This window comes from Camelus ferus, chromosome 19 (genome assembly GCF_009834535.1).
Source record: "Camelus ferus isolate YT-003-E chromosome 19, BCGSAC_Cfer_1.0, whole genome shotgun sequence".
NCBI lineage: Eukaryota > Metazoa > Chordata > Mammalia > Artiodactyla > Camelidae > Camelus > Camelus ferus.
In genome coordinates, this window is record NC_045714.1 from 1,573,140 (window position 1) to 1,587,981 (window position 14,842).

The 14,842-nt window shown below is 46.7% G+C and overlaps 1 long non-coding RNA gene across 2 annotated transcripts; it reads left to right on the top strand.

Annotated features, from left to right (window-relative positions):
• The first annotated feature begins 85 nt into the window (after positions 1-85).
• On the top strand, positions 86-5,513 carry LOC116657814. Of its 2 annotated transcripts, XR_004312934.1 has the most exons (3): positions 86-171; positions 2,265-2,354; positions 4,225-5,513. It is a non-coding gene; the product is annotated as an uncharacterized LOC116657814 (long non-coding RNA). The 2 variants fall into 2 exon arrangements; XR_004312933.1 differs by having other exon boundaries at positions 104-171; positions 372-5,513.
• Positions 5,514-14,842: the final 9,329 nt, after the last annotated feature.

Genomic DNA, 14,842 nt, shown 5'->3' on the forward strand with positions numbered 1-14,842 from the left:
CTGCGCAGGCGCAGGGCGATGGCCGCGCCTCTCAAATGCCTGGCTCCCGCCCCTCGCGAAGCACGTGCACCTGACGTCATTTCCTGTTATTCTCTTGGCTCACTCCTTCCTCCGCAGTGAGTTTGCTCGGGACCCGGTTTTGGGGCGTGTCTGCTTCCTCCTGTGGATCAGGTGAGTGAGTGGGCGTTATTCTTCACAGTCGCGGAGTAGCCTCCACTTGCCAGGGTCTCCTCGTGCTTGGTGCTCTAGTTGGAGTCACCAAGGCTGCGAATTCCGCGGGGTGAGCCCAGGGTTGGGGGCCTGCGCGGCAACGGAGCGCTTGGTCCGAGTCTCTTTGATGCCAGACTCTGGATTGCCTGCGACATCTCCAGGGCTCGGACACCAGCCCTCAGCCCCCGGGGGATCTTCCAGTGCTGCAGAGAAGCTTAGAGGTATCGGACACGGCCAAGACCTTGAACGTGAGGCCGGAATTGGAACTGAAACGCCTTCGCTTTAATTTCCCTCTAGGGCCTCAATTTCTCCGTTCTAACAGAGTAAGTGAGGGCATTGGACCGTTTCGGTGAATCTCGTTTTTTTCCAGGCATGGGCTCCTTTGAGAATCTGGTGAGAACTGTAGACCACCTCGACAGAGAAATGCACATGCATACTAAATTTTGCGAAAAGGTTTGGGCAGTTCTCCTGAGTTGGTGATTTTTTTAGGGATCTTTTCCTTTTGAATGACTTCTGCCTTTGCTCAGATGGCAGGCAGAGAAGGGGCGGGCTGAGCAACAGCTGCCACTCCCTCCACCGCTGGGTCTGGTTCTGCTGACCTAGCCGCGCCCCTCCTCACTCACCCCGCCCCAGCTCCGCGTCTGCACTTAGCAGAACTTCGTGGGAAAAGATGGCTTTTCTCAATACAGTGGGCTGGAATTGGTTTTGGCCCAACCCTCGTGTGAGGTGGTCACCTGAACCGAAAGTGGAACCTCCCACTCCCCAGTCACCTGATAGGCTGCTGAAAATAGCTTAGTGTATACAACTTAACTACAGCCAGACTTTGGAAAGCCTGGCCCCTGTGTCTGGAAATGGAATCTACAGGTCATTGTGTAAGGTTGTTAAAGCATGTCGTGGGCTCTGGGTAAAACGTTTTAAATCCACTTTGTTCATACCAGAATCTTAATAACTGATAAGGGATTTAAAAAAAAACCTGTTAATTGTGAAGTTCCAACATCAAACGTAATGATGCTAATAATGGCTGCCCTCTGCTGTGCCTCAGGCATGCACGTGTTTGCACGATTAATACTCCTGTGATTTTACTCATTTTACAGAAGAAAATGCCTGGGACTCAGATACTAGATAACTTGTTCTAGTTCCCCTTGTTCTGTGTCACACAGTGCTAGGAAGTGACTGAGTCAGGATTTAAACCGTCTCAAAAGCCAGGCCATCCACTGCTGCCCATCTCTCAACATCTCTTAGAAAATACTAAGAAACGTAAATATGATGCTTTTTTTTTCCCCTCAGAAGTTGCCAGGTGAGTTTCATCAAGACCAAATATGTGTTCTTAAGCTGTCATATGAAAATACTGCTTTGGATAAAACCACACATCCTTGAGGGCAAGGACTGTATCTAGATCAGTTGAATTCCCAAAGCCTAACACAGCCCTTGGCGATCAATAGGTGCTACGTACAGTTTTGGTGAATTCTTCATTTTACCTTATTTCCGCTCACCATGGATGGCATTACATACTAAAAACTAAAAAGCTTTAAAATGCTTCATTTTAGGTAAGCATGTCTCCATCATAAAGTTAGATGTTTTCTGAGAATGTGGCTCATTACTTGGGTGTTTGGAAGGCGAGAACCTCTTAAGAGTAGTCTGTTAACTCACACGGCCTGATGTGGCCTGAAATTTCAAGTCTCTGCATACAGGCCTAACTCACCGTGTGAGTCACCTCAAGACTTAGAATGAGAGAGAGAAGGCACAAAACATGTGATCTGAGAGAACAAAAAGCCAGGCCTGCCTCGTATACCAGTAACACAGCATCTTTCTAGCCGTAGAAAAAGCCCTGAACTTATGTGGAGACTTTACATTCAGGAAATTGACTTGGTATCAACTCAATTTTTAATCCCCACGATTATCCACTTACAGATAGAGGCATGGTAGCGGGAAGTCAGTGTGTGTTGATCATTTTGGAAGACAGGAGTCAAGAGAGCTGTGTCCTGGTTGGTTCTGCTCTGCTGTGGGACCACGGCACCTTCTGTGTCGTCAGTTCTCCTTCGTTCTCTCCACAGCCCTTGGTGAATACCTGCTGCTTGCCCAGTGCTGTGCGGAAGCCCTTGAGAAGCTAGTAGGAGAGCCCTGGCGGAAACACAGGATGCCATGTGGGTGCCCACCTGGAGGGATTGCCTAGCCAGCCTGGAGGTGCAGGGGGTGTCTCTGAGAAGGCTTCCTGGAGGAGGTGCCGTCTGAACTAGGTTTTGAATGTCAGGCATGGCCCCAGGAAGTGGGAAGGGATGCGATGAAACTCAGAGAGTCCAAGCCAGCTCATGGAGAGAATCCTGTTAAGGAGCTGGGATTGTGACCTTAGGCAAAATGGTGATGTGCCCATGGGCAGTTTATATCACTCTGGAAGCCTCTTAAAAAGGAGAGGGAGAGGGAAGCCAGTCTGAAAACAGTTGAAATGATCTAAATGAAGGCCAGAACTGAAACAATGGCTGGAGGTCAGTAAGGAGGCCACATTTTCTAAGGAGATTAGCAACACTTTCCAGGTCTGCTGGTCAGAGAACTGTTCGGCCCAAGTGAATGCGTGGCCAGTAGGCGGTACCATTTACTGAGGAAGGAAATTCAGGAAGACTGCAGATTTAGGGACTAGGGAGAGTGTTTAGTTTCAGGCATAACGAGTTTGAAGTACAGATGAAAGCAGGAATCAGTTCATGAAAGGTCTACAAGGCCATGTCACAGGGTTTATCCTAAGAACCATGGGAGCTATGAAAGAGAAGAGAAATGACCAGATTTATTCTAGAAAGATTATTCTGGTTCCAGTGTGGATGGCACAGGGATCCAGGCCTGAGATGGCAGTGATCTAAAAGCAGGTGGCTGTGGGAATGCAGAGCAAATTAACAGACTGAAAGTTGTGTAGATCAGATTTGGTAAAAGGCTGGATGTGAGCAGGAAGGGCAGGGAGAGAAAGTTAGCAATGACAATTTGCTTTCTAGTTTGAGCAGCTGAACAGGTATTGTTGCCTGTGTCTAATGTAACTATTGAATCCAGTTGACAGAGAACAGATGAAGAACCACATTTAAATGGGAGATAATAATAAAAGCTAATACATTTATAGCTCTTCTATGTGTCAGAAAAACTCACTCTAATTCTCACAATAGTCCTATGAGAGTATCACGATCATCTTCATTTTCCAGATGAGGACACTGAAGCCAAGAGACGTTAAGTAACTTGCCTGAGGTCACACAGCTTAGTTAGTGGTGGAGCTTGAATTTGTACCGTCAGGCTAGAGTCTGTGCTCTCACACAGGCTGTGCCTTCCCATGACATTGTACCTCTAAATGATGAGCGCAGTTTGGACACATTGACCTTGAGAGATCTTTGGGGCAGCTGGGTAGAGGTATCTAATGAGCAGGAAGATACATGGGTCTCAAGTTCAAATGAGAGATTCAGACTGGAAAGTCATCGTGGAGTCAGCATGCAGGAGGCCAGTAAAGACACAGGGGAGGGCAAGGGCCCCCAAGGAGAGGTGGGAAATGGGAGGAAAGAAACAAAGGGAACCCTGAGTGGTGATGACCCTTCCCACTCTCTCCTACCTGTGGATGGAAAATGTTGCCTGCCACATCAGTAAACAAAGGATGTTGCAGCCATCAAGCCATCAGCCATTGCAGCCACCCCAGCTGTGCATCCAGAAGGGGTTCAGGATGGCAAAAAGCAGGATACAGGTCCTTGATAGTTAAGGTGCGAGGAATCAAAGGAATGATTTCAATGAGCTCAGACTCTTGCATCTTTCCATACTTAGGAAAGCATGCTAAATTCATTAACTTGAGATGTCTCATTTTCTTGAATTAACAGTAATCTTTTGATGTTCTGACTTTCTAGTTTTCGTTGCAAAACTGTATATCCTGGCCCCTCCCTTACCTCCTTGGAGCTGTCCCTCAGAGCCACCTGAGAGGCTGTCTTCCAGGCTTAAGTCCTCAGAAATTTCACCAAAAGCATAATTCTCAACTTTTAGGTTGTGCATTTTTTTCAGCCGACAAGCCACGACAAACCACTTAGTGGCCTCTTGACTCCCTGGACATCATTTTTTGCCCCTCACCACAACTGAAGGGCCTCCCACTCCTCTGTCTACCACGGGTCAGCTTTGTCAGCCCCCCTCCACTTCCCCATCTCCAGGACTCCAGAAGCACATCACTTGGGACTCCAGGTGCCTCCTTAAGTTATTATTTAGCCTTTTGCCTGTACATTTCTTGTGTCTCCAGCTAGATTCTAAGCTTCTGGAGGGTAAGACGTACATTTCCCCCCAGCTTTCCCCCTCAGCCTGTATTCCCCTGCATATGTAGGTTAAATGCCCCTACGCTGTGTGCTCCCTGGGCACCCCCACTTCCTCCATCACAGCCAGGGCTGTATCTTGTCTCCCTGGTACCCGGCACAGGGTTCGCAACAGAATGTAGTGAATGAGTGAGAGTCCATCAGTCAGTCAGTCAGTCATCTTGCTAAGCGAGTAATTACACTTGCCCACTGGCTTTTGAGAACCATAACTGGGGCCTTGTCTCCTTTGACTGTTGATTTTAGCACCAGGGCCCTTCACAACAGTCTTGTTTGGGGAGGAATAGGCTAGAGGTGGGGCAGTGGAGATTAACTGTGTTTTCCTGTCATTCTGTTCACAGCCCCAAAGCTATTGTGGTCTGTTATTTGACAGTTGTCTTCCTCAAACATTGGCTGACAGAACGGGGACTTTGGGATGCCTTGTTAAGTGAACTTACAACATCTCTTTGTGCACTGGTTCTGGTTAAGTCTGCGTCAACTTGAGTCCCAGGATTCAAGTTAATCCTCAGAGGTTGGGAGGAAATGGGAGGCTTTTCCTAGTAATTACTGATCACCAGCAGGGGGAGCCCTAGGACTGCAGAATCTCTTCCTCTATTATGATAAAGCCCTTCACAGTGTTTTCAAAACTTGAAGACCCAGGGTTAGTGAATCCCTCGCCTTCTAGCTCAAGTGTTCATTCAGCTTTGCAATTTAAACTGTGTGATGACATCAGGAAGGTATCAAGGCCAAAAAAAAAGAATCAAGCAGTAAAGCTACAGAGGAAAAGAACCTGTGAATAGTAAGGACTGGAAGGGAGTATTGAGCTTCAGGGGTGCTGGTAATATTCTGTTTCTGGATCTGACGTTGGTTACAGGAGCGTGTTCAGTTTGTGAAAATTTCATCAAGCTTTGATACAGTATAGTGTATCCATACTATGTATATGTACACACACAGACACTATATACATTTCTCTGTATCTGTATTAAACTTCAATAAAGTGTTTTTAAAACTGTTTTTAAAGTCTCAGTTTGTACCACAAGATGTATGTATTGAATTAGGGTGACTGTTCTTTTTTTCTCCTATAATTCTTAACCTTCTCTGAGTCACAGGACCCTTTCTGAAAAAGGCCCCAGGTTAAGAACTTTTGCAGCAGCAAAAGAGAGAAAATGAGCAAAGGACATGAACAGATAGTTCACAGAAAAAGAAATCAAACATATGAAAAGATGCTCAATTTCAGTCTTCAAAAGATGAATGCTTATTAAAAGAATACAGAGATAGCACTTTTAATCTATCTGGTTGGCAGCAATCCCAAAGTTTGACAGCACACTCAATGGAGTTGAAGTTAGAGGGTGGGACAGGAGGCAACAGGCTCTGTCAGTCATTGCTAGGGGGATTGTGAAATGACAGTATCCATCAAAATGGCAAGTCTAGAAATCCACCCTGTAGATGACATTTGTACATATATGTAATGACTTATGTAAAAGGTTAGCCAATCCAGCGCTGGTTGTAACAGCAAAAGACGGGAGGCAACCCAGGTGTCCATCCATCTGTACAGGACCGGGCACGTACACTGTGGTGCAGCCACACACTGAGTTACTATGTAGCTGGAAACAGAGCAAGCTCTTAGAAAAGATCTCTAAGAGATAGTAAGTTAAAAAAAAATGCAAGCTAAGAATGTATATGTTTATCACTTGTGTCCGCATAAAGAAACACTGAGAAGATCGCTGAATACCAGGAGGAGCAATTCAGAGAATGGTGGGGGCGGGATGGGAGCAGCCAGGCTTTGTCACAGTGATTTTTGAATCCTGTCACTGTGTTACCTATGCCAGACAACAGTAACAACAGATTTAAGAAGCCCCGCTCTAAAGCTGTTGAGCTAAGCCTCTGCACTCTCATACTTCTCATATCTGCCAACCTCACAATGGCTGGGTTTGGCTTTTTAAATTTGAATGAAGCCATGTCTTGATAAGAGATGTCAACTTAATCTACACTTGCACTGTTGTGTCATGGTTTCCTGGCTCAGCCTTCACTCCCAAGCATTCTTTCCTTGCCCTGTGTGTGCTCTAAACCAGTCGGCCCTCTCAAGTGTCAACATTTACGTATAATTTATGAGCACCTTAGCCTGCCTGAGGGAAAAAGAAAAGGTTTCATGAGAAAAGTGTGCCTTTGTCTTCAGATGCCATTGAGATCTTGTTCCCTGTCCTTTCATCTTTGCTTGTCTCTCCAGTCATTCCCCCCCACCTCCTCTTTTAGAAGGTCTTCTCTCCAAGACCAGTCCCTACTGTAGCCTCACTTTGGTTCCTGTCTCTCGCACTTTCTTGGGAAATGCACCCCATTTTTTCTGTACACGCAAACACACATCATGTCTTCTCTTACCGTTTAAAAAACAAAAAGGAAAAAAAAAAAGCCCACAAAACCCAAACCCACAAAGCCCCCTTCTGCCTGGGTTCTCCCTAAGCGCCTGTCCTTTTCTCCCCTTTGGAACCATAGTCAGTGTCTCTCCTTCGATTCTCATTTTTCAAACTGCTGCAACCAGACTTCCATCACCACTGAAATGCTTCTGGCCAAGGGCAGGAGTGATGTCCTTGCTGCTAAATCCAGTGGCCCGTTTCTCAGTTCCTAGGTTGCCTGAGTTCTGAGCACTGTCTGACACTGGACATGGCTTCCTCAACTCACCCTCCTTCCGGCCTCTGTGGTCCTCACACCCAGCGCCATCCTCTCGGCGGCCTCTCCTCCTCCGTCTCCTCCCCAGGCTCCTCTTCTGCCCATCAGGCGCCTCGCCGCCCCATGCTTCTCATATCACTTCCACTTCCTGGATGATCCTGGGTCAGAAAAGAGAGAAATCTACTCTTGACTTGCTTGAGTGGAAAAGGAATTTACTGGAAGGATATCAGAAAGCTCACTCAACAAAAGGGAACACTGAACAGCCAAGCCTCATCAGACTGGGGACAGAACCTTTCCCAGGTGCCAGGAATTCGCAGGCAGCCTCTCTGGGGTATCGCCATCAGATGCCACGCATTTCTGACCTTCCATGACCCTCTGTGTAGGATTCAAGTTCCGAGGAGGGAAGCCCTGGTTGGCCCCATAGCAGTGTCAGACTGTATTGTCCACGACTCAGAGGTGCAAAAATAGGACAGCTTCTTCCATTTTCAACTGATCTCATCTTGCCCTTAAACTTCCATTCTCCCAACTCTAGTGGGTAGAGGTCTCCTGCACTTCTCAAAAGTTTGCTCTATGCCACTTTGCTTTTATGAAAGACCTACATTAGTACCTGTTTTCACCAAAAAAAAGAAACCTGAAGAGGACTTTCCCTTTCACGAAAAAGGTGAAAAGCAAAAATAGCATGAGCCTTTGTTTTGCCCCAAGTATTAGAGAGGCAGCACGCACCCCAAGGGCGAAAGAGGCACCGCCAAGCTCTCTCCCGGGAACCGCACTCAGCATCTTGGCATCAAGCCGCGTAGCTTTGCCCTGTGTCTGTGAACATCTGTGATTTATCTCAATTTATGTTGTGCCTCCATTAGTACATCACGTCCTAAGGAAATTGCTGCTTCGCTTTACGCTGTCTCAGCTTACGAAAGGTCTCAGGAAGGGGAAGGTAGGAAGGGAAACCTGTATTTCGGTCTCTTCTGGTTTACTGCACTCTGTCCTGCATAAATCCTCAGTAGTGCAGGCTTTCCTCCCCTCCCCTTTCTCCTCCCATTCTCTGTGGCTCCAGGATGGAGGGGGCAGATGAGCTTTGTGATTCAGAGACTGTTCCTTCCCCCAGGCTGTTCTTTGCAGCCATGTGGCTGCTCTGGGCTTGTCTTCTGCATCATGGATTCTGCTGGAACCCACCAAGGTGGGGCTGACCTGATTCAGTTCCTGAGTAGAATCATGAAAATTGCCGGTGTTCCCTGTCATGAGGTCCTCACAGCTTGTCTCCTGGGCTTTCCTCACCCATCAGTCCCCTTAGCACACCCACAAGATCTCTCCTGAGGGCATGCGTACCTTCCAGGTCATCTACATGGCACACAGGTCCAGGGGTCTGGGGAAGCTGCTGTTTTCCACCATATCATCTCCCAGAGCTGCTTTTATAGCTTAGGTGCCAACTCGGTGCTGCAGTATGGCCAGTGTGGGGCTTCCCTGAGAGGCCAGAGCTCCCCCTTGGCCCTGCTCTGGGATGTGACGCCCGCGTCCTCCAGGCCTGCCTAGGAGCTTCTCAGTCCCATGAAGTGGATCTGACCTTAGAACAGGGTGGACCAGAACACTTGCGTCTGAACTCCTGTCCTGCTTTTTCTCCGGGGCAGGCCCAGAAGGCCTCGTCCCTTCCTGCTCTATGGGAACTTCTCTTTAATCTTACACTGTGTCATCTCCTCCTTGTGACTTACAGAAAATCTCTGCCCTCTCACCCCCCCAATTGTGCTCTTGATCTGCAGAGAGAAGAGTTTGGAACTAAGGAAACCTTTTTTCTGTTCCCTCTACAAAGCCAGATTTTAAGACTCTTATCTCACTGTGGACTCAAGAAAAATTTCAAACTCAGAGCCGAGCAATGGCTCCTTGGGCAGCAAAAGGCACTCACTGAATGGCTGGGGAGCTGCAGGCTTAATGAGGAATCAGGAATTAACAGCAATAAAAGTACATTGGTGTTGCCCTCAAGAAATGTTCTTTAGCTTGACAGATGTGCCCACTTCTTGGATGGCAGGGCACTTGGGCTGTTTCACCAGAACCACATAGAATGGCTGGGGAACTTCTTCAAAGGGAACAATGGGTGCTATGACCCGAAGAAAGGGATAGAGGGAACGGGCAGGGAGAAACAATAAATGTCGTCCACAGCTTTGGCGATATGTGCTTGCTGTTGACAACGTCCAGGTCTCCAGCTCGGCTGTCTCCTCACCACACTCCGAGTCCTGTATCCTGCTGGTCGTCTACGTGGACATCCCACAGACACCTGGTGAAATGCGACATGTTCAGAACTGAATGGGTTACCTTTTCCCCCAAAGCCTAGTCTTCTGGCCTTTCCTGGTCCATTTCCATTTAATTGAATCAAACGGAATTTGATTCATGCCCTCCCATCTGTCAGGCTCCTAGGTTATTTAATAACCCCTGTATGTTGGAAGTGTTTTGTTTTGTTTTAATTTATTTATTTTTCTATTGCAGTATAGTCAGTTATAATGTATGAATTTCCGGTGTACAGCATAATGTCCCAATCATGCATACATGTATATGTATATTCATTTTCATATTCTATTTCATTAAATGTTATTAAAAGATGTGGATATACCTTTATAGGAAATTTAGAAAATATGAATAAGAGAATTGTACGTCCTTTGGCCCCAGCACCCAGGATGACCACTGTCAGCATTTTGTCATTGTGTTACGGAGTACTTAAAGAGTCAGGCTGGCTCTATTTTAGAAGTCCTGCTTCCCCACTCTTACTCCTCTGTGTGGCCTTGGACATGCTGCCCAAGCCCCTGTGCCTCCATTTACTGCTCTGAAAAATGGGGCTAATGATAGGACCCACCTCAGGAGGCTTGGAGAGAACTGAGTGATGAGATAGTGTCCTTCAAATGTTAGTCACTATTACTATTATTGTTATTGTTATCTTAAATGTATCTATTTTAATTGCTGACGAACTGTGCATACAGTTTTATACTCTGCTTTGTTCATTAACTTTTGTAAGCATCTTTCATGTCACAAAATATTCCTAAAAATGTGATTTTAATGACTGAACTATAGTCCATCATTTAAATGGGTTCATAATTTCTCCTGTAGTTAACCATTCCTCTGTTTTTGGACAGTTGTGAGTTTGTGTGTGTGTGTTGTCTGTGTGTGCATTTGCTGTAATAAAGAACTCTGAACTGAAAATCTTGTTTGTGTGTGTGTGTGTATATATAAATATACACATTAAAAATGTGTGTGTAGATGTGCGTGTATGTATCTCTACATCTGATCGTGAGTCTGATTATTTGCTTAGAGTAGAATCTTACACCTGGAACACCTAGGTAAGAAGGTATGCCCTGCCTTTTATGCCTAAAAGAAGGGCTATCGCCCATTCACACACTCAGGGCCCACCTCCCTGCATTCTCCAGCAGTGACATGAGCTTGTTTAAATCTGCCTCCTGTCGCTACCACTCCTTCACAAGGTCACTTTTATTTACTGCATTTCACTGAGATGGTAGGAGATGGTCCCACACCCAAGGTGTTTCTGCATACATCACTCTTCATAATGTTCATAAATTTACTGAGCAGTCCCATAAACTCTGGATAGATGTGTTAACTTGGTTCCTGCCTGGGTCCATTTTCCTGTGGGTGGAAATATAACCCTTGGTGTTGGCCATACATTGGGTTTTCTTGTTTCCCTGATTTTTTTTTTGAAGCCATTTAAGTTTTTAAAAATCGATACCTCTTTGGTGATTCGTATGGAGTCTGCCCTTAAGATCTGATCATGTAAGTGCCTGCTTGTTTTTCTCTGATAAGCTGTAGCAAGAAATTCTCAGCGTGGGCCTTGAGAAGCTGTCAGTATTTCAGGTTCAAGTCCCCCATCCTCTGCCTTCAGAATTTCTCTATTGCTCTTTCAAAGCACTTTCTCCCCCAGTGGACAGCCAGACCCAGGAGCCACCTCCAAGAATCATTTTAGCGCAGAGATATTCCTCACCACAGCCCAGGGCTCCAAGCAAAACGTATCCCAAGCTGACCCTAGGGCCCCCAGAACACCTGCCATGGACTCATCTGTCCAGATGCCAGGGAAGAAAAAATCCTCAGGCTCCTTTCCCAGCTGTGAAACCTGAGCTCCGTTCACCCTGTGAATCTCCCAGGCCATCACAGCTTCTGCAGAACCTGGGGCTGCTGGCCTGGGTTCTGGTGCAGCAGGGCTCACATCCCCTCCACTGGGCCCTGAACAAATGGAAAAGGGGTGGAGCCCTGGCCCAAGCCCCACCCAGCCTGGCAAGGATGCCCTAAAGAAGAGCCCCGCTCCTCTTACTTGGGTCAGAGCAAGCTGGGCTCAGCCTGGAGGAAGTGTCCATGGAGGACTTGTCGGTCTTACCTGGATCCTCCCAAGGAAACGTCCCATGCGGCAGAAATGGTGTAGGCTTTCCTGCAGCCTCTGCCGATCTCCCAATAGCGAAGTTTCAAAGGGGGCAGACAGCTCCTGGCCTGGGGCCGGGTGGACAGGACCTCTGCTAGCAGTTCTGTGCATTTGACCTGCAACCCACTGTGATCTCCTAGGAAGCAAGGGCCCAGGTGAGGCTGCCTGGTCTAACGGCTCTCTCCACTCTCTGGAATCCACACAGTGGGAGGGAATGTCCAGCCTGTGAGGCCATGAACCCTGAGACACTGACTTAAGTGAGAGAGAGAGAGCGGCAAGAGGCTGCCAGAGGGAAGGGAAGGGAGTGATGTAAGGGAAAGAACACCCATCCACGAGTCAGGGTCTGAGTTTGCTCCTGCCTGGCTGTTTCTCTGGAACATATACATCACTTTACTTCTTTGGGCCTCAGCTTCCTCGCTAACTGGTTTTCGGATATCGTTCACTCTTTTCCAATTTGCAATTTTCTCAAATAAACACATTGTCAATTAGATAAAGCCGGCTAAACTAAATTAGAGATTTAAAATAAAGTTTAGAACCAGTCCTGTTCCTATTGGTTAGTTTTTCTTATTCAAAAGTAATAGACGCTCAGAACAGGGGAAAAAAAAAAAAAGAAAGAAAACAAAACAAACAAACACCACCAAAGGTCAGAAGATAGAGCCAAGCATACGTAGTTCACAGAAAACACCCATAATTCCACCCGTCCGGAGACCACGCTGTTGGTGTCTTGTCTGGATCCTTCCAGGTAAGAGATTCTTTTTTTTTTTTTTTTAACATTTTTTATTGATTTATAATCATTTTACAATGTTGTGTCAAATTCCAGTGTTCAGCACAATTTTTCAGTCATTCATGGACATATACACACTCATTGTCACATTTTTTTCTCTGTGAGTTATCGTAACATTTTGTGTATATTTCCCTGTGCTATACAGTGTAATCTTGTTTATCTATTCTACAATTTTGAAATCCCAGTCTATCCCTTCCCACCCTCCACCCCGCTGGCAACCACAAAGAGATTCTTAACTTGCATTGTTGGATGGGCTTTGGAGGAACAGAGACCCTGTATGATTCAAAAAACTCCCTTTTGTGGGCCATTTAGGATGTTTCAGGTGTTCTACCATTACAAAGAATGCCATGCTGATAGAAGCTAGATGAAAAAGAATTAGAACTTAATGAGAAGTATTTTTTTTTTAATGGAGGCACTAGGGACTGAACCCAGGACCTCCTGCATGCTATGCATGTGCTCTACCACCGAGCTATTCCCCATCCCTAGAGCTTAGTAAGAAAACAAGAAGAAAAACCCGAACAATCTGAACACCTGACAAAAATACTTTAAAGGGCACAAAAGGAGGCCAAATTACCCTACAGTGCACAAAAACTACCACTGATAGACAAAGGATTGATGTTCATTTGCAGCCATTTACATTTAGGTCAACAAATATTTACTGGGCAGATGCTATTACAAGCCAGACCCTGTGCCACGTGCTATGAACGCCACAGGCAGCCCAGCCACTGACCTCACTGAGCTTTCAAACTAGTGGAGACCAACACAGAAATTATTTCCTGCACAAACAGTAGACTGTTTAGCCAAACTGGCTGCATGACTGCTGGGCCCAGCAGACCCCTGAATGATCTCACTCTTCTCCCTTCCTGACCCAGCCTCCCTGCCTTCGGGGCGTCCTGCATGTTTCAGCCTCAAGGAGAGGCCTCCTTCCAGCCCACATCAAATCCAGACATTGCCTCCAGGGGCCCCTGAATGAAGGCCATTCAACTTCTGCTTATTCTTTTCCAGGAGCAGGAAGCTGCCTACCCTCGACTCAGTCCCTTCCAGCTTGTTTGAAACTCTTCCTTATATTGAACTACAGCCTCCATCCCTATAACATCCTCTGATTGGTCCCAGAACCACATAAAACAAGTCTGTCTTCTTCTCCAACCTGTAGATCCAGAGAGACCTTCTTCAGGTGAAGCATCCAATCCCATGGTCTGTTCCTCAAGTCAGTACCCAGCGTCTGCGATGTCCTTCCATGGCAGGAGGGGCCTGCGAGCCCTCTGTTGAATTATCGACCCGTGAGCATGCCCAGACCTTCCAACCAAGTATCCCCGAACAGATGGCCACGGCATGGGGGCAGCGAGGCCCAGACTTCTGAGGACAGACTATGCTGGTGACACTAGAAGAGGTTCTGCAACCCTAAGAGGGGTGGGAGAGAAGCTGAGCCAGCTCTGATTGGAGGACCTGATCTGCTATCCTCCTCACAAAAAGCCCACATGCCTTAGAGCAGTGCCTCTCCCACCGCAGTGTATGCTGATCTCCTGGGGTCTTGTTAAATTGTGCATTTTGACTCAGCAGGGCTAGGAGAGGGCCTGAGATTTTGCACCTCTTATAAGCGTCCAGTGATGTGCTAATACTTCAGACCACACTCTGAGTAGCAAAGCCTTAGGGCAGTGGAACCACAGTCTCCTGGAGGAACTTTAAAAATATGGAAAGTTTGGCTTACCCCAAAACTACTGATTCAGAATCTCCTGGTCCATTTATTCAGTGGGTCTCAGCCTGGACTGGACGTTAGAATCATTTGAAGAGGTTTTCAAATGCTGATTCCCAGGGTCAATCATCACTTGATATCCCTTCCTTGCCTCCCTCCCTTCCTCCCTCTCTTCCTCCATCCTTCCCTCTCTCCCTCCCTTCCTTTCTCTCTCTTGCTGCTTTAATTTAAAAAGCTCCCCCAGGTGATTCTGATGACCAGCCCCATTTGGTTGGGGACCAGAGGCAGTGCTTCACAGTCCTGGCTGCACATCAGTCACCTGAGCGCTTTACAACATGGTAGCAGTGTCAGGGCCCCCTCCTGCAGACCAGCTGAATGGGAATTTCTAGGGGTTGGGGCTAAGGGATTAGCATTCCACAAAGTCCCCCAGTCATGGGTGTAGCCCTTCGTGAAGAGCCTGATATAAGAATCATCTTGGGAGGGGAGGGTATAGCTCAAAATGCTAGAGTGCATACCTAGCATGTCCAAGGTCCTGGGTTCAATCCCCAGTACCTCCTCTAAAATACATACATACATACATACATAAATCTAATTACCTCCCTCCTCACCAAAAAAAAACCTAAAAAGAAAATTAAAAAAAAAAAAGAATCATCTTGTGATTCTCGATGGAACTACAGCTTACCACAGTCTCCTCACCGAACATTCAATTTTTTTTTTTTTTCAGTTTTTGGGTGGGAAGGCAGTTTTTTATTTATTTATTTTTAATGGAGGTTCTGGGGGTTGAACCCAGGACCTTATGC